General features: G+C 46.0%; 1 long non-coding RNA gene across 1 annotated transcript in view; it reads left to right on the top strand.

Moving 5' to 3' along the window:
• The window catches only part of LOC309606261, a 93,417-nt gene that overhangs the window by 35,027 nt on the left and 49,445 nt on the right, over positions 1-8,945 (top strand). The window lies entirely within an intron of this gene.

Below are 8,945 nucleotides of genomic sequence, written 5' to 3' on the forward strand. Positions count from 1 at the left end.
TCTGGAGGACAGTTTGGCAATATGGTTCAAAAGGCTTTAAAAAATCCTATACATTTTTTGACTTCAAACTGTACTTTTAGGAATTTATACTAAAGAAATAATTAAAGATGTACAGAGAGATTCAGCTTTAAAAATATTAATTATAGCTAAAATTGGAGTCGTGCAGAATGTTTTGTATCAAGGGAGCAGATAGAGTAAATTGTGATAAATCCATAAGGTAGGATCCTATGTAAACAGTATAATAATGCTGAATTACAGTTATTGATGGGGAAAGATGTTCACTGTATGTTGTTAGGTGAAAAAGGTATAAAATGGAATGATCCTAATTATAATGAAAATATTAGAAATATATATGTGTAGGTAAAGAAAAACTTTGGAGGGTATATCAAAAGGGAATGTTAACAGTCAGATTATGGACTTCTATTTTCAGGGTTTTTTTCCCCTTAATGGAGTTTCCAGGTTTTTCTTTACTGAATACTTTTATTTATACAATAATCAAAAGTTACGGAAAGAAAACAACACACAGCCTTGTCCTGACTCTACCATCTCTGTTAATGGTATAGCCATTCTTGAAGTCATCAAACCCTTTGGATCATCCTGGATGACTCTGTCTCATCGGTCACAGAGTGCTGTTGATTCTCCTTTCACAGTACTTCTTGAGGTGTCCCTTCCTTTCCTGCTGCCACCTCCCCAGGTCAGACCTCATCACCTTCCGCTGATGGAGTTCCACTCCACCCTGACCCAGGCAGCCAGGTGAGTGGCCTTGGGGTAGTTCTGTGATCACCTTTCTTCCTGCACAGAAATCTCCAGTGGTCCTCTGCGTCCTGAATAAAGGTTGGATGTCTTAGCTCAGCCTTCCATAACCTGGTCCCAGCCTGTGTTTCCTTACACTGATTTCATAATTCAGCTCTGTGCTCCAGCAAACATGTTCTAGCTTCACTTTCTTCAAACATATATTGTATTTCCCAGCTTCTGTGGTTTGCTCAACTGCTGGCCATTCTGGAATTACCTTTTCCTTCTACCCTTATTTCTACTCATTCTCCAGTGCTCCGCTCATGTCATCTCTTTTCTGGTGTCTCTCCCCGTGGGTGCCCCTGGATGTAATTTCCCCATCTCCGAACAAGGTAGCATGTTGTGCCCTTCCCATTTTATAGCCCATGTTCAGCACTCTCTGCTTTCTTCAGTTGGGCACACTGTCTCCCCTAGGGTATAGTTAATCCACCCCAGAATCCGAGCCTCCTTCCTCGGAATTCTTCAACCTTCCTGTCCATTTCATTCCCTACTTCATGTTGGAGAAAACCAGAAATGGAGATCCTAAGACTTGGACTTAACTCCTTAATCTTCTTCCTTGAAATTGTCTGCTTCTCAACTCACTGGGCTATAGTTTCCGCCCCTCAAAATGCTCTCAAAATTGACCTGGCAAAGATCATCCTGATCTCCATCTGCTAAATCCAATAAACTCAAGTATGTGAGGGGTACAGGGACTCTGTAGCTGGACAGAGTAGGGTTGGAGTCCCAACTTCCTCTTTCACTGTCTCTGCCTTGTGCAAGTTACATATGTTCTTCAAGGACCAGTTTCCTCATCTAGTAAATGGAGGGGAATAATTGTACCTTCTTACTAGGATAGCAGTAAAAATGACACGTGATGATGTTAGAGAGTGTTTGGACCCGTGTGTTGGACACTACGCAGTGCTCTGTAAACATTAGCTACTGTTAGGACACCGTCAAGTCTAAGCACCTTGCACTGGCTTCTACCTGCCCTTCACCCTTATCCCCTCTTGCAGCCGTGCCCTCCTGCCCATCCCATACGCTTTATGCTTCAATGAGAGCAGACTCCCTAGAGCTTCCCAAGCACACTCACTCTGTTCCATCTCTGAGGTTTTGTGTCTGCTCTTTCTTTAACCAAGAATATCCTTCACCCATTCCTTGTTTAACTGATTGAACTCCTATCCAGCTTTTTTTTTTTTAAACATTGAGGATTCTTTTTAATATTTATTTATTTATTTATTTTTGGCTGTGTTGGGTCTTCGTTTCTGTACGAGGGCTTTCTCTAGTTGTGGCAGGCGGGGGCCACTTTTCATCGCGGTGCGCGGGCCTCTCACTATCATGGCCTCTCTTGTTGCGGAGCACAGGCTCCAGACGCGCAGGCTCAGTAGTTGTGGCTCACGGGCCCAGTTGCTCCGCGGCATGTGGGATCTTCCCAGACCAGGGCTCGAACCCGTGTCCCCCACATTAGCAGGCAGATTCTCAACCACTGCGCCACCAGGGAAGCCCCCTATCCAGCTTTTGAAATCTAATTCGCAAGTCATCTCCTAGTGAAACCCTACCCGCCTCTTCTCTGGCAGAGGGAGGATTTCCTTCCTCGCCTGTGCAGTCTTTGTACCTTGCCTGTGTTTCCATGTTGCGTCACCGCACTGCGCTAAATCTTACTGTTGACGTTGTCACCTCCACAGCTATAGCCTCCTTTGCTCGGTCCCCATTCCTCTTTGTGTGTGTGCAGCACGTCTTAGACAGTCAGTAATATTTGCTGTATGAAAAGCATGGAAGGAGGCAGAGCTCAGAAAGAGCAGAGACCGGACTTGAGATCAGGACTTTTTACTCCTAATGCCATTTCCTTCACTGACATCCCCCAAAGTCACAAGCACATCGAGTCAGTTTTTCGGGTTGTCATCTAATGTCTGATGGCCCTGGATTGACCCTGAGAGTGAGATTTACTGTCTACTATTATAAAAGCTTTAGACCCCAGCCCATCTCAAAGGACTTGTGCAAAGAAGGGACTAAAGTATGTCAGAAACCAGCGGGGAGGTGGAAGGTTCTGAGGGTGAAAGCAGGAGCCTCCAAAGCCCCCATCAAAAACAAAATAAAAACTCTTTCTAAAAGCTCAGTAAAAAGAGAAAGACACTTAAAAAAAAAAACTGATATTAACGTGATCTCCAGGCTGTGTTTATTGAAACAATCTTAGGTCCATAATCAAAACAATGTTTTTATCATTTCCCCTCCAGGCTGGTCACAAGCTACAAACTGGATCGTTTGACACACATCTCTCGTGCACTTGAAACTCAAATTGAAACTCTGCCATTGTAACTGTACAAAGAAAAATAACTTTTCAAAGCCCCACATATATATTTTTCTGATTCATCCTTTTGATATTTTACTTGGATCAAAACCCAAATTCACTTGGTTTTCTCCAAGCACACATTTGGGCTACTTCCATCATTGTTCTTGGAAATGATTTTTCCTTTTGACATACTGTGCGTTCAATATACAACCTGGTCAACGCCATCACAGGCTGTGCCAGGGACTCCCTCATGGGGTGTCAGGAGCTTCTCTGAAATATAGTCTTCATGTAGGTTGACCAGCTGCTTAGTTGTGCAATGTTCAGGAAAGTGTGTGTGTGTGTGTGTGTGTGTGTGTCAGAGTGAGTGAGTTCGGTGTTTGCTGGGGGAAATGCTGGGTTAGCATGTTTGGAGAATTTCTGTGGCCTGTTGGCTGATATGAATAAATGTCAGAACATGTTTTGGGAAGATATGTGTGTATGTTTTCATTTATCTGAGGGAGGAACCTAAGCTAGAGGAGACTGAACTTGGGGAGACATTGTGTCTCCTGGGTGATGTAGGCAGAGGACGTTTGTTAGGACAAAATGGAAAGCTCGTCAAAACTGGCAAATTTTGACTGTATGTCTGGGAGGGGAAGAGTCAGCTTCTTCCAGTGTCGTGGGGTTTTAGCCTGGCAGCTTGTAGGAACGGAGGCAGCCTGTCGGGGGCACGGGCAGGAGAATGGAACTAGCTCTGCTTTGGCCTCACGCTCAAGATGCCAACCTCCTTGTTTTCCCAGGCCATCCAGTGGGTGCACTGCCACCACCCAATAGAACTCAGCTCCTCTATGTAGCCTAAGCTCTGCTGTACCTCCTCCCGAGGCATTTCCCTGCCCCGTCACAGGCCTTTGCCCCTACCGTCCCCTTTACTCTTATGCCTGGTCTCCTCTTTCCTTTGTTTTCCTGTCGTATCTCTCTTTGTTATTGATGCTGGCTGTCTTCTGCTCTCGCGGTCTGTGCCACCTTAGTTCACGCCCCTCTGACTTTATTTTTGCCCGTATTTTCCCTATTGCTTCTCACCTCTGCTTGTCTTTAGACGCTGCCTTCCTCATTCATGGCTGCTCATCTTCCCTGCCCTTCTCTTCTTCTCCCCCAAGCTCTGCATCTGTGCTATCAAATGGGAACCTGGGAAAATCACTGGGCAGGTAAGGAAGACCGCAGTAGAAGACTGAAGGAATATAAATGCCACGATAGGCAGGAACTATTAGAATTCCTTGGAAGAATTCAAATTCTTTTCACTTGGGCTGCTCTGAATACACAATGGGAGAATCAGAGCCAATCAAGTAATGATGCTGCCTCTGGCTCATTGCAGTTCATTTTTAATAAATGTTACAGCTGGATACAATGACCAGATGAATTTTAAGGTCCTCCCAGTGCTGAGATTCTATGGTTGGTAGAATATTACAGCTGTAATATTTTAAAACCGTGTATTGTCTACAATCACGGGTGCTGTAATTGTCTAGTCTAATTATGGCTAAAGGCCATCCATTTATGTCCTAGCTACAAGGACCAGCCACGTTCTAAGCTCTGCAGAGTCGTTGGAAAGGCATTGCTTTCCTCTCCTCTTGTCGCTGCTGCAGCCAGAGCCAGGGAACTCTAGCACACCCAGACCTTTCAGAGAGGCCAGAGACGCTGCTTTCCAATTCCTCCCACAATCTGGGGAGGAGATGAGATAGCAGTGCTTTCATTCCAGTGTTGCTGTGGCTTCAAAACACCATAAAGCAAACCGAGAATGGCCCTGGCAGAGACTTCAGTCCTGGCCTCGGTATCCTCCCTGTCTTGAAGAAGGCCTGTCAGAATCCTCCAACTTCTCAACAAAAGTAGGTGGTGTGGACATGGATGTTAGGGCCCCCTTGAGGAGGAACCTCTAGTTCTTGGAGGACATCCTTCCTATGATCTTCTGCCAGAATTCAAGTGGCTACCAGGTAAGGGACTGTATCTTGGCTTGACTGGCACCTGGCCAGGTGTGATGGGGAATTTTATGGGTCACCTTGGCTAGCCCACAGTACCCAAGTTTTTGGTCAAACACCAGTCCAGATGTTGGTGTGAAGGTATTTTTTTAAAAGATGAGATTAACATTTAAATCAGTTGACTTTGAGTAAAGCAGATTATCCTCCATAATGGAAGTGGGCCTCATGCAATCAGTTGAAGGCTTAAGAGGAAAGAGACTGAAGTCCCCCAAGGAAGAAGGAATTCTACCTCTAAATGGCCTTTAGACTCGAGATCGTAACATAACTTTTCTCTGGGTTTCCAGACTGCTGTTTTTGGACTTGCCGGTCTCCGCAATCACGTGAGCCAATTCCTTAAAATAAATCTCTCTCTCTCTCTCTCTCTCACTCTGTCTCTCTTTCTCTCCAGTTGACCCTTGAACAACATGGATTTGAACTGTGCAGGTTCACTTATATGCATATTTTTTTCAATAAATACATACTGCAGTACTACATGCTCTGTAGTTGGTTGCATCCGTGGATGTGGAACCACAGATATGGAGACTGACTGTAAAGATATAGGCGGATTTCTGACTGCACGGGGGAGTGGTACCCTAACCCCTGTGTTGCTCAAGGGTCAACAGTGTTCATATATACACATCCTATTGGTTCTGTTTCTCTAGAGAATCCTGACTAATACACCAGGCGAGGACTAATCTGGACAGAGAAGAAGGTGCCCTTTGTTTCATTGGTTAATGTATCCCCTGCAAGAAGGTCCTTAGAACAACGCACTGAGTGTCCAGGATTAAATTTGATCCTGATGAATGACTGTGTTTGTGTCCCCACTTCAGGGTGACCAACCATCTTGGTTTGCCTGGGACTGAGGGGTTTCCTGGGATGTGGACTGTTTAGGGCTAAAACTGGGAAACCTAGGAGTAAATTGGTCAACCTACCCGACTTTCACAAATTGGGCTGCTGATTTTTCTCTATTCAAGTATCCAAACTTCTGGAGAACATTACAGAGGGCACCTCTGGTGGACTTACTGAGAAACTTAACGTCCCCCTAGATCTTGGTTATTGATACAACAGGTATACAGCACCTATCACAAACATGTCATTTCAAGGCTCTGGAGTTGCATCCAGGAACCAGTCAGAGCCTTACATAAACATGTTCTCCTAATGTCCCTGAAGCACTTTAATTATGAGTGTGCCTCCTGCCAGCGAGTGCATTTGTACCCTGGCTGTAGAACAGTCCTGAGATTCTCAGCACTGGTTGCCACAAGCCACAGCAGCCCCTGCCCAGGTCCAGTTCTGTGGGCATGGTGCTTGGGGAAGCCACAGCTGTGTATCCATGAGGCCAGGACCGGAACCCTGCCTTATGAAATACTGATGCTTTGTGACTTCCAGTTTTCTGGCAAAATCCCCTGTGACTGTCACACGCCCTCCAAGTGCCCCTGTGCTAAGTCTTTCATGCCACAGCCCCTTCTTGTGACTGGCTCCCAAGTGGAATGTCTGTGCCCAAGCCCCCCAGCAGAATCTACACAAGATCAAGGGCCTCCCTCTGCTAAACTCCTTTCCTTTGGGGTATGGTTCCTTGGCCCCCCAGTCTGTGAGATGGGATAATGGAAGAAGCTGGGGCTTGAGGATGTTGATGCCCCCTTGCCTGGTCACCCTGTTCCCCTCCTTTGGGGGACTGAGTCACAGCCTCTCGAAGAGACTAAGGTCTGGAGGGCCCCCATGCCGTCAGGTCCTCACAGGCCAAGCACTTCCATGTGGCATGTGGTTCTTGATGGGAAAAGCTATCTGTTGGGGATTATTGTGTTGTTATCTGCCAGACACTAAACTTCAGTGCTCAGAAAAGCCAAAGCCCCACGCACTCTCACCCAGTCATAGCCGCTGGCCAAGAAGTGCTCACCCCCCCAGGCATGGGTATCTGCAGACAGAAACCAAACCTCTCAACGGCCTCTATGGCAGGTACTGCGTAGACATCTCCCTCTGTGCAGCAGATTTTACAGATGAGGAAATGCGCTCCTAGAGATTAACTGGCATGTCCGATGTCGTGCAGTTTCCTTCTTCTGATGCCTCACAGCTTAACAAATCACACATACGTGATATACTTCAATCTTGGGTTCATCCCCTGTGAACGTGACATGAGGATGGATGTGGGATAGACTGTAAAAAACAGCCACAAACACGCCTCTCCCTGTATGATAGCTCGTGCACTGTGAGCTTGCTCTTCTCCCATCAGGAAGTGGAAGCTTGCTCTTCTCTCCTGGAATCTGGGCTTGGCCAGCCAACTTGCTCTGGCTGATGCGACATTAGCAAATATGCCGCGAGATGAGGCTTGAAAAGTGCTTGTGCATCGGGACTTGCCTTCCCCGCCTGCTGGAAACCTCCTTCTGCTCTGCCTCGTGCTGAGACGTGAGATGAACCACCAGGAGGGCTGTGATGCCGTCTTAGACCCCCAGCTCCCAGCTGACCCTCCCACTGACTGTAGTTGCATGATTCCAGGAGAGACTGCTCAGCTGAAGCTTACTTAATTATGCGTAGATTTGTGAGCTAATAAATAATTCAGATGGTTTGTTATACAGCAGCAGATAACTGATACGGAAGGCAAAGGAGCAGCAAATGCACACCCACACACCCTCACACCCACACCCACGTTCACACGGCAGATAATCCCATGCCGAACTAGCGTTATTTTGCACTGCACCAAGCGGAGGACGCTCCCTGCTAAACCTGCAGAGAGAGCCCGCCTGGACCGCTGGGCCTGCATTCCTGTCTTTCTCTCTCTTTCTATTACTTCCTATTATATTCTTATTTCAGACTCTGTGTTGGGAGGGGTTGGCGGTGGCGGTGGAACGCTATGCCTGGGACTCTCTCCCTTCTACAGGATAATGAAGTACTAGTTCTCGGGTTCATGCTTCTGCTTTGCAAATTCTAAAGCTGCAGATGTTTCAAGAACGCACAGTTCTTCCTCCTTTCCTTCTTTCTGTTGAGCTCAGAGTTCAGTGTCTCCTTTTGCTGTGTGTGTGTGTGTGTGTGTGTGTGTGTGTGTGTTGGGGGGAGAATGGGAATGGGAGGAAGCGTCCTCTGACCCCTCTATGAGTGGAGGGTGGGGTTGATGAGAAAACGTTGAGAAGTGTCCACTCCAGGGTAGGGTTGGTTTGTATATGAGTGTGAGGATGAATTTCCTTCCAGATACTAATTCTGCCTTCCTCTCATCTAGTTTACCTGAGAAATTACAAGAGAAATTTGTATTTCTCTTTGGAACATAACGTAGGCCTTATTTCTTATGACCTAAAAATCCTGTCTGTTTAAACTTTCCATCCAGTGAAAAACAGTACCATTTATACGAGGTATAAGTGTCCTTTCCCTCCCCAGACTAAGTTTCTCATCATTATTGTATTATGTTTAGGCACTCATGGAGTGCATTGTAATTTAAAATAAAAATATCTCAGATTGTCACTCAGTTTTTCATACTATGTCTTTTATAAAAAAGAATGTCAGCAAGATTTGGTTCGATATTTTGGTTGAAACCATCCAGCAAACATCTAGAGCAGGAGATGGCAAACTTTCTGTAAGGGTAAAGTAGTAAATATTTCAGGCTTTTCTTTCATGTGGTTTTGGTCAGAGCTACTCAACTCTGCTCTTGCAGCACCGAGGCAACTCTGAGGCAACAGTAAATGAATATGCATGGCTGTGTACCAGTAAAGCTCTATTTTAAAAAGCTGGTGCAGGCTAGATTTGGCCCGGTAGGTCATAGTTTGTCAACCCCTGCTCTAGGACTTGGGCTTTCTGAGCTGTAGGCACACAGTCCTTGGAGTTATACATCAACCTTCCCAAGAGGACTTTGATTATACGCACTGCGACGCTGGTGTTGGACCTTCGGTAGTATCTAATCTCATCCTTTTATTTTACAG

Source organism: Balaenoptera borealis, assembly GCF_965194805.1.
Source record: "Balaenoptera borealis genome assembly, chromosome: 11".
NCBI lineage: Eukaryota > Metazoa > Chordata > Mammalia > Artiodactyla > Balaenopteridae > Balaenoptera > Balaenoptera borealis.